Source organism: Dermacentor albipictus, chromosome 3 (assembly GCF_038994185.2).
Source record: "Dermacentor albipictus isolate Rhodes 1998 colony chromosome 3, USDA_Dalb.pri_finalv2, whole genome shotgun sequence".
In the NCBI taxonomy this organism is placed as follows: Eukaryota; Metazoa; Arthropoda; class Arachnida; order Ixodida; family Ixodidae; genus Dermacentor; species Dermacentor albipictus.
The window spans coordinates 72,230,859-72,251,160 of NC_091823.1; the positions used below are offsets into that span (position 1 = coordinate 72,230,859).

The 20,302-nt window shown below is 44.7% G+C and overlaps 1 protein-coding gene across 2 annotated transcripts in view; it reads right to left on the reverse strand.

The window, feature by feature from the left end:
• The window catches only part of LOC135900655 (transient receptor potential-gamma protein-like), a 350,477-nt gene that overhangs the window by 232,697 nt on the left and 97,478 nt on the right, over window positions 1-20,302 (reverse strand). For both annotated transcript variants that reach the window (XM_070535582.1, XM_070535581.1), the window contains exon 2: window positions 3,605-3,674. The gene's annotated coding sequence lies outside the window, so the exon portion shown is untranslated. The remainder of the gene's footprint in view (window positions 1-3,604; window positions 3,675-20,302) is intronic.

The window sequence follows — 20,302 nt, forward strand, 5'->3', positions numbered from 1 at the left end:
CGCGGCACCATTTTCAAAGCTTCATTTACCTGACACACGGCCGGCCATCCTTTCTTACAAAACAAAGAGCCGTAAGGTATCCCGACCGGAAGGGCCGTTAACATGGAGTACTCGATAAAACGAACTGGTAACAGTCGCCGCGAATACGCCACGATCAACCAAGCGCACGCGACGCGTTGAAAGTGGTACCTCTGCAAGGGCACCTTGCCGACCCGAGAGAGCTGAAAAATGAACAACTACTTTCTGCAAAACAACTATGTTTTCTGAAGTAATAACAGCACGTGATCAGCCGCGTCGGCCGGACAGCTTGCCGGCGAGATTTGGAAGCATGCGAGAGCGCGTGCCAACTGGTGCTGGCTGGCACACGTGAGGCACGACTTTGGTTGCGGAACGAAAAAGAACAAACCTTCATTTTCTTCGTCGGCAAGTACTGTTTCCACAACGAGGCCCCAGTCAACTTCCACTAGAAGGTTGATTGTCAAGCATGATAATCTTAAACACATTTGAACAGAATTTGAACAAGGTAACCCTTGTTTTGAGTAATCACACTGACACAATCTCGTCCATTATCGTAGTGAGGCGATGGTGCGAATTCTGCCTGACCGTAAATTTAATCGGTCGCGATGATAATGCTACTGAAAATAGCGAGAAGCTTATCCATATCAATTCACCATACATAATAGAAAAAAAAGCAAGAAAAAATAAACTAGAGAATTGAAATGTTGCACACGCAGTGTCTTAATTTTTAGGACACTGCGGGCTAGTCCAATTACCGCTACTGGGATGTTTTTTGACAGATATACAAGCTCAAAAAGGCAACAACATGATTTCTGAAGTTCTAATAGTAATCGTAATCACTAATATTTGCACCAAGCAGCACATGCACTTTAGTTTGCGCATAACTGAGCAAAGGTAATGTGATAATCGCACTACTCGCTGCCTAATTAACTTGAGTCAGGGGAATCAAAAAATAATGCGGCCAGATCTGAGGCACACCACAGTAGCTAATAACGCTTCCGCTTTCATTGGTCCTGTTTGCATCTGCCGCAAGTCAAAGCACGAAAAAAAAAAAAAACCTTCAAAGCAGCAATCACCGATTAATACATCTAGCGTTGGGTTCCCTTTGTTTCGGGAATAATCACGCGCAGCAAGCCCGCAACGTAATTAGGGTCAATTTATCAAACAGCTCGGGCTCACTTGCATCGATATAAATGTCGTGGACTGCAGCGAAGGCCGTTTTTACTCTTCGCTCAGAGAAAAACTGCCTTTTACTGACCGGCTATCAACCGCTTATCAAAAATAAAGAGGAAATGGAAAAGGGAAAAGAAAACGTTCCCTTTTTTTTCCCTTTTGTTCTTCCAATATGTGTGTGCAGTGGGCATGCACATGCTATTGATGATAATTATTGAGGAATATTTCGACGTTTATGACAACTAAAAGAGCATATAAGTCAAACAACATTGAATCGTGGAAAAGAAAATGATGGCGTATTGCAATATGATGTTATGGTTTATACGCTGCAATAATGTAAGTATGGTTAAACTATAGCGTAGTATCATAAAACTGCCGTAAAGTAGAAGCACTAAAACAGATGAAGTACAATAAAGAAAGAAATCGAAAGAAATGGCTAATAAAAGGGAAGTACGCGTTCAGAGATAACTCTAAAGAGCAAACATAGGCGTATAAGACAGGAAAAGGCAACGATCACTAAATTTGAGCCAAGCGTAGAGAACGCGCCACTAATCTTAACATACTTTGTACCCCAAGCTATAGTATGCGCCATTCATGCAAGGGGCTGCAAGCAATGCCTTTATTGGCATGTTTGCAAATGAGTTGAGGTCAAGTACTTATATATATATACTGTAGCTTGTTTCAATACACTGTTGACAGATTATCATGTTTGTTTTTCCTTCGTCCAACGGCAACATTACCGCTACTTTCCCACGTGAACAAATTTTCTTACAAGAAGTTCGGAAAGCATAAAAAAATAATTTATGTCTATCTCATACTTGCTTCTGCACTGAAGAGCCAGTTTCCGAGCGTTTACAATAATAATATAATATAAATGCGAACTAGAGGAAATTAAGGTAGGTACATTCGTCTCGGAAGCATCCAACAGACGGGACTGAGTCAAGCATATGCGCCTGTGCGACCGGCACTCAGGAGATGAGTTGAAAGAGCCATTTGCAATGCCTTTATGCAACGTTTTTTTTTCTAAGATTCAGACGCATAGCCCTTGTCGCCAGCCCTTCACGCGTTCAAACTTTTTATTATCTTATTTCAGCCAGCACTTCGCAAATGTGTAGGTATACTTTCCGCTCAACGTGAGCATGTTTAAAGAATCATACGTAGCTGATAACATAAAGGGTAACGACCAATGTTCGGTTTTTTATGCACAGGAAGGTCCTCTACAAACACGTGCCAATATAAATAATAACAATCAATAAAAAAGAACGCGCGAAGCTTTTGTGATTGTCACCTTTCATTGGAGCAGTCAAGTACTTGAGCAAATGATCCTCCTAGTAGCTTTGCTGAAACTTCCTGGAGTTTTTAGTTTTGCCTGAGTTACAATAACCAGAAAGGTCACTGTAAGGCAACTCACGAGAGAGAGAGAGAGATTGTGGGGACATACAAGAGATATTTTCTGCAACCCTTTAGGGAGCATACATATTACGTGAGGCTGAGGGAATACGCGTCTCTACAACAGTACTTTAAGCCGCCTTCTGCGAGCGCAAATACAGCTACCCAAACACAGTATGCTTCGAATCTCCAAACTAAAAAAAAAGTGTCTGAATGAAGTTTTCTATATGTCTAATTGAGCTAGTTTAAGTTGGTTCCTCGCAAACGCAATTATTATTGCCACAGGTAGTACCCGGCCTGGCTGCACGAAAAAAAAGGATGGAACAACATCACCGACCTCACCAAACATTTTTCCTGTTTCACATTTACTCAAAATCAATTTGCCCGTTTTCCATCGGTCATCTGATTTTTCCCGCTATACAAGGAATTATCCATGGTTTGGCAACACTGCTTCGTTGTAGGATGATAATCACGGATAATTTGCATAAGGGAGTCAGTATGATCTGAGAAAGAAAGAACCACCGAACTATAAAAGGTGCGCAGGCCGTGTTAAATAGCGGCTTTCCTGCGCTTCAGCCCTTCGCGATTCTTTCCCGAGGTGCTTGGGTGCTACGGTACAACGTCAGCAACGCCACTTGTCGACTTCTGGCAACAAATGAGAAGAGTTCGCTCTCCGGCTTATCAGCGAAAACGGGCAATAAAGACGTGTTTTGATTGCGCATAGCTTGGTTGAGCATTGCAAGCGTCGAAAGAGCTACACCGGCCTTCATCCCGCGTGTTTGCAACTAACAAAAGATAAAAAAAGAGGACAGAGAGGGAGAGAAACAGAGGAAGGGAAGAACATCTTTATCGGCAAGAGCTGGCGTAGAACCCCATCAAATGAATCTCAAATTTCCCGGTATCAAAGAAAGCTCATTCCGGGCCATTCTGAAAGAAACAAAAATAAAAAGAAAAGAATGGGGGGGGGGGGGGGAGGCGCTGCATTCACGCTGGAGTCGTTATCGCAAAACGCGGAAGCACTTACGGGGTTCGAATTCTTGTCTTTTGTTCCAGAATTTCCGCCGTCTTCCTTTTTATTCTCTTCGCTGCGGCACCTGCAGGGGAAGAAACGAGAACGCCGTGAAACCTTCAGTGAGAAATTCAGTCACGTGGGCTGTCTTGATGACTGGCGCTTTACATTCGCGCGTGTCTGGATTTGTGGGGCACGCACGCTGGCGCAGCTCAGAATAGTGCAGATAAGGGACGCCCGAAAGCGCGATAACAGTCCAAAAAGCCAGCTTCTTTATACCAATTTCTACGTTGTAAAAAGGCTTTAGTGATAGACATTTGCTACACAATTACCTATTCAGTGTGCCACATAGCTGAACTGTCCTTTTCACTAAATGTGACGCGCCAAAAAAAAAAGAGAAAAGAAGAAGAAGGAGGAGGAGGAGGAGGAGGAGGAGGAGTTTTTCGTCGATGCATGCTTTCTCCAATAAAAAAAAAAGATATCATGCAAGACGCCGCAGTGAGCACACAAAGTTGGCATGAAATTTCGTTTACGAACCGTGAGAAAACTTCGAACTTCCAAGCAGTTAGCAAAACCGTGCAGCAGTGCGTTGTTTTGATTTACCATATAGTAGGCAGGCGTCGTGCCCCTTCCGGTGGCAGTTGCCAGCCTGCTCCTCGCTTCCCTTTCATGTTAATTGTATACATGTGTTAAAAACCAACAAATACAGTTTCCTACCGTAGTCATTGTAGGAAACTTTTACGGCATTTACTGGCTGCAAATATGATTACCAGGTGCGGAAGTTCTAAGCCATCCCTCAGATTCTGCTGTCTGTAAATGTTCGACGCCGACTGTACACTCTGTAGCTTGACATAATGAGTCAGGCTTAAGCATGTGAACGCACCAATTTGATGTCGTCAATGGTGTCAAGCTAATTTAATTTATGATACACTCAAAAAGCTCATGAAGGAAAGCCAAACGCCGCAAGAAATAGTATTTCAGCGGATACCGAAACTATGTGACGCTTAAGATAACACAGCATCTGACGCAGCAGAATGACCAGCCCAACGCAGCGATGGCGTGACATTCCTTCCTTCTATCAGGAAGTGAATTGCTCTGTATTCTAAAAAGCAGCATTATTCAAATTATGTAGGAAGATGTGGGTTGACCAATTGCAAGAGGTTCGATCTATTTTCTTTTGATCCCGCTGATTGAATGCAATATTTACTTAACGTTACATTGAAACAGAAAAATAGTTATGGATTACGGGATTGCCTGCACAAAACACTGTTTGCGCGCAGTAGGCCGTGCTTAAACGGCTTTTGCTGACGAAGATGCATATCACTTTCTTCTAGAATGCCCGCATCATGACACACCAACGCGTCGATTTAAATCGTCTTCAATAATATTAATCCCTAAGCCACTGATTCAATAAATTGTTGCGCCTGTGGCCAAAGAAAGTCAAGCAAAAGTGCACTTTACTAGCATTATTTTTTTTTGAAGGCAGCGGCATTGTTGGGCGTTCGGATGTAAAAGAGACAAAAAAAAAAAACGCTTTGCTCGTATCAGAGCCTTCTTTATTTGTATTATCTGTGTGTTGATACGTGACAATATGAGATCTTGCATTGTTCCTTGAGGGTTTCTTTCTAATGTCTCTGTGTTATGTGATGCTGCTCACATTATTACTTTGATATTTTCTCTGTAGTGTCGTGGTGTTACTTTGACTTGTATACAATAATGTCGTTGTATGTGTGTTATCGGTTTTTTTTATGCTTTCTCATGGAAAAGAAAAAAATACCCGAAGCTATACATCATATTGTACCCCCTATTACAATACAGCCGTGCTGTGTTTGTTCGCCAGCGTCCCCTATTATGTAAAGGAAAGAAAAAGAAAAGAAAAAGCTACTCCATCGAACCCATCCCTGTTGTATAGTATTACAGAGTGCGTGACTCTTGTAGTTTGAAAAGATCCCAAACACATGGTAGTGAACTGGAACCGACTCTGTTTTAATCTTTAAGCCTTTTCTCGATTTTATTCCTGCCTGTATTGCGCTCCGCCTTCACCAACCAGACAGCGACGCGAAGTTTCACATTGCCTCATGTATTATTCCTAACTTTACTTTATTGTGTACCCCCTTCTCCTCACCTCATTCCAGAAAAGTAGAAAAAAAATACAGTAGAACGTTTATAATTTCGAAGATTTTAACGACCCTTTGTAACGCTGCTACTGACATTTCGGTTGCAGTTTGACAACAAAGAGAACAAATAAAGTGTGCGTCTTCTATTTGCTGTATCCCATTGTATCCCAAGGAAGTTCAACACACTGACTAGCGTAAAGCTGTTTGAATCCGTGCTAAGGTTTCGCATCTTAAGCAGCATCCTAAAAGAAGGAAGGGTAGTTGCAATTGTTCTCATTCCTATTTTTTTATTATAGAGGTAACACTACGAGGCACTCCGCCGTTGTTGCATCTGTCTCATTTGCTTTCGAGTAGTTGGACGGAATGCAGCGCAGTACCAAATATGACAGAACCACCAACCATCAAGATGTCGCGGCAAGAGTTTCGAAGTGATTTGCCGATAGAATCTATCAGCAACCAAGATGTTTGAGCGGGGAGCTGTCGTGATGCGGATTTAATTCTCGCGTCACTTGCTTTGATAGTTTGTAAAACTTATTTATCCTAACATGTCTAGTATATCCCAGACGTACGGACGGCACAACTCTGCCACGTTCGTTACGGCTAAGATGCATGTGCGTTAACGGCATGCTCGCGCAGTCGAAACGAGCGTTACGCTTCTGACGAGCCCTCTTTGCATTAATCCCATTGCTTCTTGGTTATGTCATCAATAGTTTATTACGGCGAGCACCCGATTTTTGTGGAGCTGCAGAAGTAAGCATGAAAGACGAGCAGTAAGCATTCCTTGCTCGGTCTGCTCTTGAACGTGTTTTCGGGTTCACGTTTAAATACAAAAGAAGGGTCGTTATATTTTCTTATGCTACTTCTAGCGCGACCCGTCAAAACAGTTTCGTTTACCAGGAAAGTAAGCTTACAAAACAAGTTTTTCTTATGGGCTAATGCGAATTGCTTAACGACTGTAAGGTTCTTGGTTCAAACCCTGAAAAATGTACCAATGCCTTTTTTTATTTAGTGTCATCTTTTGTTAATTTGTTGGGGCGTTGCTACTACTACTGGTACTACTGGTACACTTCTTGTATCCTGTATCCTTTAACTTTCTTTAGTGAACAATTCTAACGTATATTTTCCCGCATGAAAGACGGACGTTTTTAGAAGTCTACTTAAAATATGTTAAGTTCTAGAAAACACTAAAAGGGCTAAAAGTAGTCCTGCTCAAGCAGCACAAGTACGTTGAAGAAACAAGACTTAAAGCGCACGAAAACCGCTAGTGGGTTCGTCGTTGGGAAAGAAGCAAGGACACATCACTGTAACAGATACTTGCATCTCTGAAACGCGCATTTATTAAAAAAGAAAGAAAAAAAAGGAAACGTTCTATACTTCCCTCTTGAGATCACACATATTACGTGCCCTGATGAGGAACGCATTCATCTCATTGAAAACCGAATGAATACATTAGCAAATCTCGCCTGTTTAATGTGTTTCACGCTTCCCGGTTCAGAGTGAAAAAAAAGAAAAAGAAAGAAAAACAGGAAAGGAAAAACAGCACTTCCTGCTGGGCGTTGCAGCAATATGCTGTTTACTGGGTATGATTTAACACTCTCGGCGAAAGGAATGGCGTCAAACGTTAAGCTGTTTTAGGAGAGACTACGAGGGAAAAAAAGGAGTTTTTATACCACAGCAGTCCGCACACAGACTTCGCCGCTGAAAATAGTTAGCCAGAAAGCTTAAAAAAGTGAAGAACAGGAAAGAAATGGAACAAAAATATGAAGACATGCGGAGAGAAAAAGGCGAAAGTCAGCGTCGTCAGTTTTACGAGTTTGCGTTAGCTTTAAAGAAGAACGGCTGAAATGACCGGCAAACGACGAAACGCTTAGATTGGCGTCATATATACGTTGCGTTTCTTTTTATCGCTTGGTGCGATGGATAAAAGCGCCATATGCGGCAAGCGGTACGATAACACGGCTAGGAGCAAATGGGACAGCATGGTTCCGCGTCTCCATCTGAGCACTAAAACGCATGATTCTGCGTCGCACGCACGCACGCACGCACTGCCGTAATGCTCTCGTTATTTTCTCTACCAGTGACCTGGACGGCCATATGGTCCAAGGACATTCGTTTGATGCTGTCCGGAGAGGTTCATGCTCAATGTCGTACCGGGGGAACAAAGGCACAAAGGGTGTTAAGTAGAGTCTTCTCTTCCGCAAGAGTCACGCATAGACGTAACATTCGTTAGGATGCGGAAAAAAGTAAGCCCCTACTCAGGATTTAACCCAACGAATAAGGCTTCACACTCAAACGTTGGCTGACTTCACACAGAGCAAAAAAAAAAAAATTAAGAAATCGGTATCGCGTTGAAATTAGCCCAAAGGCGATGGAATAATCAGTGGCAAAAGCTTTTCTAAACCCAAGATCTTTGTTGGTTTTGTCGGTGATAGTTAGAGCTTAGGATTCTGTCCTGCGCAACAGGTGCGACGTGAGCCAGTTTTGCCCACTTTAGGTGTTCACTCTAGCTGATCTAGCACTCTGATCTAGCACACTGATATAGCACTTTAGCACTCCGAGCCCGAAAAGCCAACTAGTACCTATTCTCAAAATATGGTACCTAGCTAGTTGGTGATCTAGGATGGTTAATTCACAGCACGGATACAGTCAAGGACCCGCACTCACAAAAAAATATATATTTTATTAGAGTTTTCCATGAGAACCGTTGTCAGCCACATCGTGATGATGGATATATCATTAGCGAAGCAGCTAGCGAACAACGAACAGCACTTACGAACGAAAAGCTTTGGGAATTCCACGAATGAACAGGAAGAAAGAAAAATGAGACAAACACGCGCCTTCACTCCTGTTTTCCTCCTGTTCTTGCCTGTTTCCGCACTATTAATTCAGCGCCTTTTCTCAACCGGATAGGCCGTTTAAGCAATCTTCACAAAAAAGCAGGCGACGACGTACCAAAGCTAATTTCGGCGTTATCTGCCACTGGTGGCGCTTCAGTAATCAAACCACCGTAGATTATCAAGGCCCTAGATGAGAAGCAACATTTCTAGTCTCTTATGAGTTAGCAACCTTTTAGAAAGATGATGGGTACACACGTGCAGTGTTTGCAGTGCAGTGTCAAACAAGCAGTGTTTGAGCCCAACTTTGCTACAACAAATTATACGCGTGTACGTATTTCTTGTTGCACAAATGCGTCCGACGTGCAGTAGAGAGCAGTGCCGAAAAAAATTAGTTATTAGCAGACCATCGGGTCTCGAAGATTGCAGCGTCTGAGAGGAGCACGTAAAATTGTTTTCTAATATCTCGGATAGAACCTACGCAACTGGAGGGGTGGTATATACGACCAGAGCCTCACAAGAGGAGTGCCAAGTTGCGTTGAAGACGAGTAGCAATAGAATCGAAAATAAGGAGGCATTAGAATACAAAAGAGGGAGGCTCTCTGGGGCTGCAACAATAGGCGAGACCCGGACTTCGACCGGCTGTTTTGTGTAGTTCCGACTGTCGTAAAGTGTGCGCAGCTTTAAGGAAGTGAGACAGGAGAGCAGGGCAGAAGCTGGCCCCTCAAATATATTGTCATCCGGTCTCGGTGATCCCTTGAGGGATAGCGATATTGTTCATCACGCAGACAGACCTAGGAACTCTCGACAAAAGGATTTTCAAAGTTAAGCTCCTGTGCTGTGACACAACCATAAGTGTGCCTAAGGTCCGGTTGAAATAAGACGGAAAGAATATCCGGTCACTCTTTCCAATGCTAAAAAACTCCCACGTCGGGACGTTTATAAAAGCTATAGCGGCAAGAAAGAAGTAAAAAAAAAACGGCGTGATGTGCAATAATCTGTATGTTGTGGTAGGAAACGCAGCTGGATCGGCGGTCGCATTTTTGAAGAAAATTTTGAGGACCCTTCGCGAGAGATTTCGTCCGCTGGGCTGCCAGAGACGTGAGCGGCCATTCAAGCAGAGCCGACCCTGTTCCGCATGTAGTGCCTGTGTTCTGCGGGTCGATCTGCTGCTATTTTATCTATTCCATTTTAGTACATTTTACTGCAAGTTTGCATTACATTTATTGGGGTCTGAAAATGTCGAAGAAGGTGAGGAAAAAAAGGACACGGATCAAAGAACGCACTGTTACAGACTGCATTACTTACTATTATTTAAAAATATCCTCAGTGCAGAAAGGTAATTCAGGGTCATACAGTTTGCTTAAACCTTCGCAACACTCTTTCTTTTTTTTTTCAAGTAAGCGCACGCGGACGCCTGAATTAAAGGTGCTCCCAAACTTGTCATCTCTTGATGTAACTTCAAGTAACTTTGCGGAAGCTGGACGGGGCGAGTGGAGAGAGCGTCTTGCTTGGCAGTGGAGCGCGCCTGCTGAAATCAAGGGCTTGCGGCACTCAAATATTTCTATCTCGGCTATTAATGAGCCGATTTGAAAACTGTTTGCGGCAGAACGCTCCCCAGAGGACACGTAACAACTTCCAGCGTATCATCAAAATTTGCTGTGGCGCCTGGTGAGGGGCACCACAGCAATGCCTTAAGGGTCTAACTCGGCCTATAAATGACATCACGCCAGTAAAGAGTGTAATGGTGGGAGTTACACACAGAAAGCACCATTAAGGGTGCAAATCGGTTTGCAGTATACGGCTTGCCAGGAATACACTTACCCTCTCTTTCCAACCTCTTCTTTTTTCTGTCACTCAATCTCCCACTCATTCGCCTGCTCCACGGAAGACAAGGTAGCTAAAGGCGTAAAGGCCATTGCAGTAGTCAAAAGCGTGCCGCGAATTTTCGACTTGCAATCATTGATGGCAGATACCCGCTTAAATAAACTCTCCGGAGTTCTCGATACAGAGGTGAGATAAAGAAGTAAAAAAAAAGATTCTGGCCATTTTATACACAGCGATACACCCAAAACCTTTAAAAGACGAGTCCTTGATAGGGGCGAATGTGAAAAATCCATTCTCTTTCCATCTCGCGAACCTAGATTTACTTTATTGCTTCAGTACAACCGGATGGAAAGAAAGGCTCGAATTTGGTATCCGATGAAACTTGCAGAATTAATAAGTAATATTAAATTTAGAGGAAAACTCAGCTGGCGGACCACCTAACGGTGATATACATACTGTGACGGAGGCGAGATGTAGGCGAAGTATATATTTACAAAATATTTACAAAGAAATCTAGGTTTGGTTTATTGCCCATGGATATGGCTCAACCCACTATGGGGGATCAGCCATGAATTGGGGGGCAGTATAGCGTAAGAGAAGATGTCTGATCCGGCCCACGTGCAAGCTTCCTCATCCTCGTCTTCACCGCTCCGCGAAACCTTGCGTCCATCCATGTATCGGTCGTTCCGTAACAATATCTTTTTACGAACGATTTTTCAGTAGGCTTTCGAGCAGATTTATGGTGATGTCATCAATTGTCAGTTAGCAATGACGTGTTCCAAGGAAACTGTATGCACTTCTGGTATGCAGTTTAATAACCTCTTTGTAGATGGGGGCGAAATGCGAAACCACCCGTGTACTTAGATTTAGGTGCACATTAAAGAAACCCAGGTGGTCCAAATTTCCGGAGTCCCGCACTGCGGCGTGCCTCATAATCACAAAGTGGTTTTGACACGTAAAACCTCATAATTTAATTTAATTTAACCTCTTTGTACCACTCCGCCACGCCCCCCCCCCCTCCCACCTCTTGCCCAGTCTCCGGAGGGAAAAAAGACAGATAGAGAGAACGCAGAAGAGCACGCGAAACACAGCTGGAAGTGCCTGATGTGGCAAAACTTGTAAAATATGCTTGGCCACACGAGGTCCGATATCTCCTTTGGAAGCCGCACAAACTTTTTATTCAGCTGCTTTGGTGCGCACTGAGAAAGTACCAGATGACTGTGACCAACCACTATGACTACGTCACGTGTGGTGTGTGATCGCTGCGATTGTATAGGTAATGAAAACCAGCGACCGACGTGTGCCCAACACTAGTCCCAAGAGTTGCAGCGGTGGCACCTAATGGATCGATGGGAATCAGCCAGCTGCGTCGCTATGGCGTGCAAGATACAGACAAGCTGCGCTTCCAATGCGAAAAAAAAATAGCTAGGCCATTGTGATGCACATTGGCCCTTTTTTACTTTGGTACAGCATGCCACTGCGGTCTATGCCATTGCTCTGCTTCGCAGGTGGTTTTAAACTTTTCTGCGGCTGTAGCTACGTGGAAAAAAATATATATTCTGTACATTGTCACTACTCACACCATGCCTCGTGGGTACTCTCATGGTTTCACCCTGCTAAAAGGAAAAATGGAGGCCGCTGTAGGTACTATAGCTTTACATTGCGAACTGATTGTCACGGGTCTCATTAACATGTTAATAGATAGTATGGGCTTTGCGTAGTACGGGAGATATAGGTTACCGTGATGCGTGATTGGACCACTGCGCATACACGTCTTATACCGCTGGCTACCACGCTGGTTACCGCAATAGATAAAAGCATGACAGCACCCAAACCACCCGCTTCCGTCGGAATTCACCCTGGCTACTTGTTTTCCGTGGCTACAGTAACTGACAAATGGTAATATCAGCCATTGCTTGTTCCAATCCCGATAGGGACAAATTATTAGGGATGTTTTGAAGTTGTTCTTTAAATTGTAATGGAATGAAAGGTTGTCGCCTTTAGTTGGCGCCGGCAACTCGATTTCAGATAGATTGAAGAAAAAAAAAAACTTAGCTGATGTGCATTAAAACTAAAACTCCACTCCAAATCATAATAACACAAAGTCCAGTCACATAAGTACATGTACTAATGCCACACTAAAACTGAAAGTCAACTCAGAAGCAAAGCAACACACAGTCCAGTCATATAGGTGCACTAAAGTAAATACAAAGTCCGGTCATATGACTACACTAAAATCAGGGCACATAAGAAAGCACCGATTAGATTCAAATGAAGGTACATGAATGCAGGCATTCAATTGGCCAAAGTTGGGTAAAAAAAATATTATTTGAGCTTATCACATTTACCACTCTATTCAATAGTTTCCGAAAATATTGCTCAGTTCCAGAAATTTTTGACGGGCCAGTAACACTCGTCTTTGCAATGAGCGTGTTGGTCAAGGACCTGACATCTTCCTGAGGCTGCAAGGCCTGCGGTATAATGTTACTAAATTACGGTGCTAAGCGTTGTCTGTGTTTGTCGTATCGCGGACATTGACCTATCGGCATGCCTACTGCGTTCCCGAGGAGCGGCGGCGCATGTGCAGAGGGCCTGACCGAGCCCGTATCATGGTACACCATCACGTGCCGCGCAAAGCCAAAGCTTTCTAATTACTCCAGTTGGTAATAGCAGCGTTGGTCACATTTACGTATTAACAAAGGCAGTGTCGATGGTGCTGAGAAGATAACTGCAAAACATGCCGACTGTTGCAACTATGCATTACGTGGTCAGCAGTTTGATGGAGCCAATTCAATTCATAAATGCCGCTGCAATGTTCATAATTAAGTCGTATCTGTCGTAAAAACATAGCACAAAAAAAAGAAAAGAGCCACATCACTGCCATTCATGCCCTCATATTGATTACACCATCATTTAGCAGTCTGCAGTTGTCGTACCAAGAACACTAAATTGTGAATGTCTGATCGCACACAAAGAAAGCAATAATAAAGCATATTTATGTACGGACAAAAAATGCAACCAACGTGCTCTACTATACACATCTCCACTGTTATACGCCATGCTCGTTGTTGCAGTTCACAAAGTCAATTCCTGCACCAGATAGCCTCGACCACGGTGTTGCCTTGACTGTCCAACTTGTCTCGCGGCTGCGTTCTCTGTGCTGCTGACGGCAAACTCAAATAGAGCTTACCAAACCACGCGCCGAAGGAGTTCGTTTGCTTCGAAATGCTTGAAAGAGCCAACGTACGCCACGTCGTGTGGCCCGAGCCAGCGTTTACGCGTCATCATACGCGATGAAAGAAACGCCCGCTACGTATGTAGGCTTCGATTTACAAGCAGCAATCGAGCTGCGCTTCGGTTTCTAGACGCCTCACTTGTCACGATGGCGCTCATTTAGCGCTGATAAAAGCCTCGAATAAATTTGTGGCTTTGCGCTTGACAAGAAGAAGAAGAAGGAGAAACTTTAGTAAAGAATAGTCCGGCAGTTCTTGATGTGACAAAATACTTTTGCCTTGACTACGGTCAGTCCCGACTATACATTAAGGTTAGAGTTAAATGGGGTCTAACTGGAGAGGTTGGGAGCAGTAAGCGTCCATCTACTCCCCTTCGATAGCGTGGGAAAAAATATTTTTTTAATCGAAAAAATAATAAAGTAAAAAAATAATAAAAAATAAAATAAAAAGTGCATTTTCGCACGCGCATATAAGCTACCCCATACAAGAGAGAAAATACTACACATGAACAATGAAGGAGTGTGAGTGCCTGTAATGTTCCCTATAGTGTTTCGAACGCATATTTCACCACCCCTAAAGTTGTCTCTTCAAGGCCACTATCTGGCCACGGTCCAAGTATCGTTCGACGTGAGAATGGATGATTGCCCAGAGCCGTAGGTCTGTAGCATAGCCTTTGCGTTTTTTGCCTTAGCTGCGTATAGACACGTACGCGACGCGGAAGTTGCAGGGCACACTTCAAAGAGAATGTGTCTACAGTGTAGACCACACAAAGGCGAAAGAAAGGCAAGCACTTCTTTCACGGCCCGTACCAGAACGTACACCTGGCAATAAAATGAAGGCACGTGCTTGGGAATGCATCGAAAAAGTTTCTGGCTTCTCAAGCTCGTTTCCATTACGCGGTGTCTACTCAACTTTCTCGCGTGCTTGCGACAATCCATCTTCGTTGATGGCGGGCCGTCCAGTGGTATCAGTTCATTTTATCGCTTTCGAGGCAAAGTGAGCAACCCCTTCCGTGGTGACTGAAAGCGCTACTTACGCCAGGACTGGACACCGCACAATTTACGTCACGCAGCAGGATGGAATGCCAACGCCCGGAGACATTAATCCACATTCCAGAGAGGTTGCTGATGTTCTTGCCCGACACAACTTTCCTCGCACGTTTGCTCCGTGCTTCTTTGATATTATGCTTTTACTTTATGTTATTGCGGCCCTTGCCTGCGTCACTGGACGGAACCGAGAACAAGAGATGTTTGTGAGCGAATGAAAAAGATACAGAGAGACCTTGAATGTCGGTAGTGTTCTAGCCACTCAATCCGTGATGTATTGCTATCGATCGCGATAGCATTGCAGATGGTGAGTCTACCTCTCTGTGGTTACATCAATCTGAGGCGGAATATATCAGAAGTGCTCGGAATATATCCGAGTCTTTCGTGATCCATCTCGAGCACGGAAGTCTGCGGGATGCATAATGGTAAAACGCTTGCGGAAGCGAATGCCATGCCATTACGAAATGGTAGACTACAATGACGTCATACATGCACCAGACTAGCTGGGCATGATAGCAGTGAAAGAAAATTTGACATAAGGCATATGATCTGAAGAAACTATTACTTAACTAAACGAATGCGAACGCTGTCGACCCCTGTTCACTTTTATATCAGCCTTATGAACTCCGCGTTCCTTTTTACAGCGAAGCCGTTAAGGGCTAGTTATCGGGTCCGTTTGTCGACACAAAACTCGAGAGTTCTCCTCCAGCGTCCGCGTCAGACGCCATCTGCGTTCGTGTCGTCGATTACGCGCTGTGATTGACGCGGTGCTACTAGAATAAAACTTCATTGAATCAGGCGTGGGCCGATCCCGAAGATAGCGAAATGCCGGGCCGACCCGCTGCCGAGATGCAGTTCACCATTACACAGCTTGCGGATGCCCACATACACAGCTTCGCTGGTCATCCTTCTTCACAGAGTGGAAGGGCCCTGAGGTTTTGTTGGAAGAACAATCCTCCAGATAGGGTTAACCAAATATCGTGTCACTATCGGTAAAAACATAGTTATATGAATGTAATGATATAAATAGGTTAATGATGGTGTGGTATTTGGTTTGACCATCGAGTTTCGCCGCCCTAAACAGGCATTCACCTTGCTGGCAATAGACTACGCTGGAGTGGCTAGCGTAAATGTTGGGCTGGTTCCCTTCAGTGCGTAGATTTAGCTAGGGGCTCACCTGGAGAGGTTCGAAGCACGTGCCTCCTGTTATTTTAGTTAACTTATTGATGGCCTAATGCGCTCTGAGTAGTAAAAATTACTGAAGCGAGGAATGCTGTTTAACATTAAAAAAAAAACGAACAAGAACTAAACGCTCGAGCATGAGGTTGTTCCATTTGATAGAAGCACGTGAACGTTATAACACACGTTAGATGCTGTACTTCTGAGTACTTGCGCTCCTTTAGAAACTTTAAAACATTGAAATGCTTGGTATATTGAAAACACATGAAACAGTTAATGGAAAAGGAGCCACTCCTTTTACGTGTGCGCCTAACGTTGTCTAGAGGCGAGTGGCTAAATCGTAAGGAATGCGATAGATCCTGGTTGCGCACCGATTTGGCATGCAGCGGCTCCCCGAATTTTTCAGTCTTGCCTCTGCGAGCAGCACAATTAAGGGAAACACAATCGGCGCTATCGACATTGCAAGGCGATGGACGGCGGTGCTGTCGTGCTGAACAAATGAAGAAGCATGCAAACTGATTGTCTTTCCAGAAATACAAGGAAAAAAAAGACAGGCTGCATAAAACTTGCGGCGCTGTAGACAAGGAATCAGCTAGCAACGGGTGACCAGCCGCAGCGGTCGGGGCTCTGGCGCCGAAGGAAATTACTTCAGAACGCCTTCGCGGCAACTGGGACCTCAGCTGATCAATACTGCAAAGCTCGCGCAAGGGAAGCGAATTACGCTGCGCATGTCGATCGTGCTCCGGCCGCTGTCGCTGATTCTCGCAGTGGCGAACGATCGAGAGATCTTCGTATTACTTGGACCAAGGGGGATCTGTTGGAAGTGTGTATGAAGCTTACCATTCATGGGGACAGCTGAATCTCCCTTTACTGGCCGCATTAAGCGAGAATCGGTTGACCCATATGAACGCTGTATGGCGTGCAACCACGGACAGTTCAAAAAGCTAGAGAGACAAAGAAGCAAGGAAAGACTGGGAGGTTAACCAGACGCACGTCCTGTTTGCTACCCCGCACTGGGTGAAGAGAATAAAGGCGTGAAAAGAGAGAAAGAAGGGAAGGGACATAAAAAGAGAGAGCACTATTTTCGCGCACACTTGAAGGTGCGCACCAAGTCTATAAACGGTCGCAGAGATCTGTAGATTTCGAGTAGCGTAGGAACATCATCTTTGCTCTTCAGCGCCAGCGACGTACACGGCCTTGGTCCAAGGATCTTGGCTTCTGAAAACGGTTTTCAGTCTAGTCGGTTTAATCCTCTCCGGAGAGGGCGCCGCTGGATGTCTTAGGGGGAACAAGAAAGCACAGGGCGTGTTCAGTAGTTTCTGCAGCCCCGCAGGATTCGCACGTAGGCGTGACAGCTAGCCGTCCCAATGCGGAACGAGTAAGCTTTCGCGAATGCTTCCCCGATCCACAGGCGCGCTAACAACGCTGCTTTGGAAAGGGGAATTTCAGAATGGATGTTGCGGCTTTAACGAAGCCTCAAGCTTATGTAGGCCACTAGGAGACGACCAATAAGCGTGCAAACAATCATTGAGAAATAAGTGCAAACAGTCCTGAGAGTATAGAACAAGTGTTAAATAGCAGACAGGCATTGGGTCATCTTAAGTCGATAGAAAACGTGTAATGTATGCGCTTGACTTCCCCGCGGAATAACCGCAGTGTGGTGATTTCATGTTTGAGTAGGCACGCTAAATTCTCGAGTTCAATCCTGTTGAACGCGACAGCTGACCTGCGACCGCTGCCCATACCCAGATGTTCATTTCACGTTATTGAAGTCACACACTTGTCATATTAGAATTCTGTATAGAATCGCGTTGCATGATTGATAACCCGGCCACCAGTGAATAGCGGAAAAAATGAACGAATATTCTCAGCAGAATGCAAAATGTATTGGACAAGCTACTGGAAAAAGGAACGGGAGAATTACCGAACCACGTCGAGCGAGAACCCTCTGTCTTATCTCAACCTTATCCCGCTCTTTACAACTCAAGAACGAGATGTTGGCTTCACCGCTAACGCCGAACTTTGCGCGAAGGAGATTCGATTCGCTTGTCCGCCCGGCGCTTCAAATAGTGATGAGCGCGCTCCCCCTGGAGAATAACTTCACGCGCCACGGCTTGCGACCAGAAGCCTCTCTGCGCGCCAGCACGGGACATTATAGCAAAGCCCCCCGCTTTCACCGACATCCACAGCCGCTTCACCCAACGATGCAGGCGTGCTGTGCGTGGAAGGGCAGGGGCGAGGGCGAACAGGTAAGGCAAACAATGGTATCGCGCGTGGATGGCGAGGGCTTGTCTGAGGAATCCGGTCTTGGGGGCGTTATTCTTCCATACGCCTTGGCTGCTTGTTGGAGTTTACCCTATAGGGCGTCCAAAACCGCGCGAGCGAGCGTGGCTGTGCACTGAGGAAAGTAGATTATACTTATGCAAACGAGGGAGTTGCCGATAGCCTGCTCGTGGTCCAAACGATACTGAGTACCAGTGCACAGACATTGCGAAAGAATGAAAAACGGAATTGCGCGAATACTTGCCATTAGCCGCAAAGGAACACACAACGCCGTTATGAGTGCTGAAACAGGACGAGGTGATGGATAGATACTGCATAAATAAATTGTAGAAGGCATGAAAGAGGTAAAACGTTCATAAAATGAACAACTTTCCGTCTTCCTTTTTGTCAGCTAGTCATGACCAGGTGCGCGCTATGCCTCATATAGTCGGACGAAGAATATGATCACAACGATAACGATTGATTGCGAGAGTTGCGGAACAAAAACGGGGACAAGTATAGGCCGAAGACCGGCAGGAAGTGCCCAAACGCATAAACTACAACCACGTTCCGACACCGTATATGTTTCTTCGAGCGCCAATAGTTGGGCGCTGGTAAATGATATGTATGCATGCTTCTGTATAGTTTCCGTGATTACAAATGTTCCGCAACGATATCGGCCTATATTATAGCATCATGAGGACGGCTGTGCATTTCATGCATCGACGTCGCTTTTTTTTTCATTTAGCTCTGCAGTCTTTTGATCTGAGCCGCTTTAGGCTATGCGGGCCAACAGCGCATTAACACTGGTGATAGCATATGAAACATTTATACGGCCCATTCTAGAGTACGCTGCGATTCTCTGGAATCCACACACACAAACCAACATCACTAAAATTGAGAGAGTCCAAAGAAAATCAGCTAGCTTTATTTTCAGTTCGTACAGCTGGCGCACGTCCCCGTCACCTCTTCTAGAAGTTTCAGAATTGGAAAACCTTACAAGGCGTTATCGGGACAGAATGATTTTTTTCTGCTTGCTATACAAGTGAATTGGGAATAGATAAAAGATATATTCTACTGCCGAACCACAACTGCAACAAAACGGCTAGAGATTTTTTCTGCAGGACCAATGCATTTAAATATTCATTTTTCCCGCGCAAGCTTTCCGAATGGAACGCATTACCCGCCACTGTTGTTGATTGCCGAATGGTTTTATCCTTTCTTTCTGCACTTGTGCATAAACCATAGCACTCATCCCCTGTCTCTCCCCCTCAAATCATGATTATGCAAAGATGTCTCTTGTGCTGTTTATTATGCAATTTATTGTTCAGTGTTTGCTATCTTGTTTGATACTTATGTTCTGTTCCAAATGCCCACTCCTGCCTAAGGCCTGGTACAAGGCTGACAGTACTTATAAAATAAATAGGTAGGGCTGGCGTTATTCACAGTCCTGTGTTCGCAATTATCTTTCGCGGTTTTCATTTCTAGGAGAACAACCTTGAACGTGACATAAAGCTGCAGTCCGGATGGTCCGTAAGTTTATGCGCATGGCGCACTGCGTATTGCGCCACTTACTGCATCGAAAGACTGCGCAGGACGTCGTCATGACAACGAGCGGTTTTCAATGCTGGATGGCCACAATATTTTATGTGTGTTTTATACATGCGCCATGCGTGCAAATGCAGAAAAAATTGACCAATGGAAAAAGTTGACTACAAAAGTTTGCAGGCTGTAGCCTTGTGAACATACGGGAAAAGTACGTGTAAACTCTGACAATGAAACACAGCGCAGACGTCAGTAAGGTTTACCGTCGACAATACCATCGACAAGCCGTGGCGAGCGACCTTGATGTGAAATAGTGGCCTTCTTATGCGGGCAGCCTTACATGCATTAAAAAAAAATCATTGGACAACGACGACGAAGCTCTTGCGTTCGGTTGGTGGTTTCTTTTTACTGCTGAAGTTTTTTCTAATTATGTGCTTCATCGTGCATCAGCAACACCCCGTGGTGTTTGTACTGGCCCTCAAGATTCCTGCTTTGCTGGGAGACTCTCCCCACGAAGCCTGCGATGGAAGACATGGTGGAGGACCCGTCTTGCGGCAGGGACAGGCCTCCCTTTACAAGGAAGCACTTCAGCTCTTCAGTGGCATCAGAAGCTGGCGATTATGAGTCTGACGCAAGGTCGTATGGCTTAGATACCTTTATACCTGTTAAG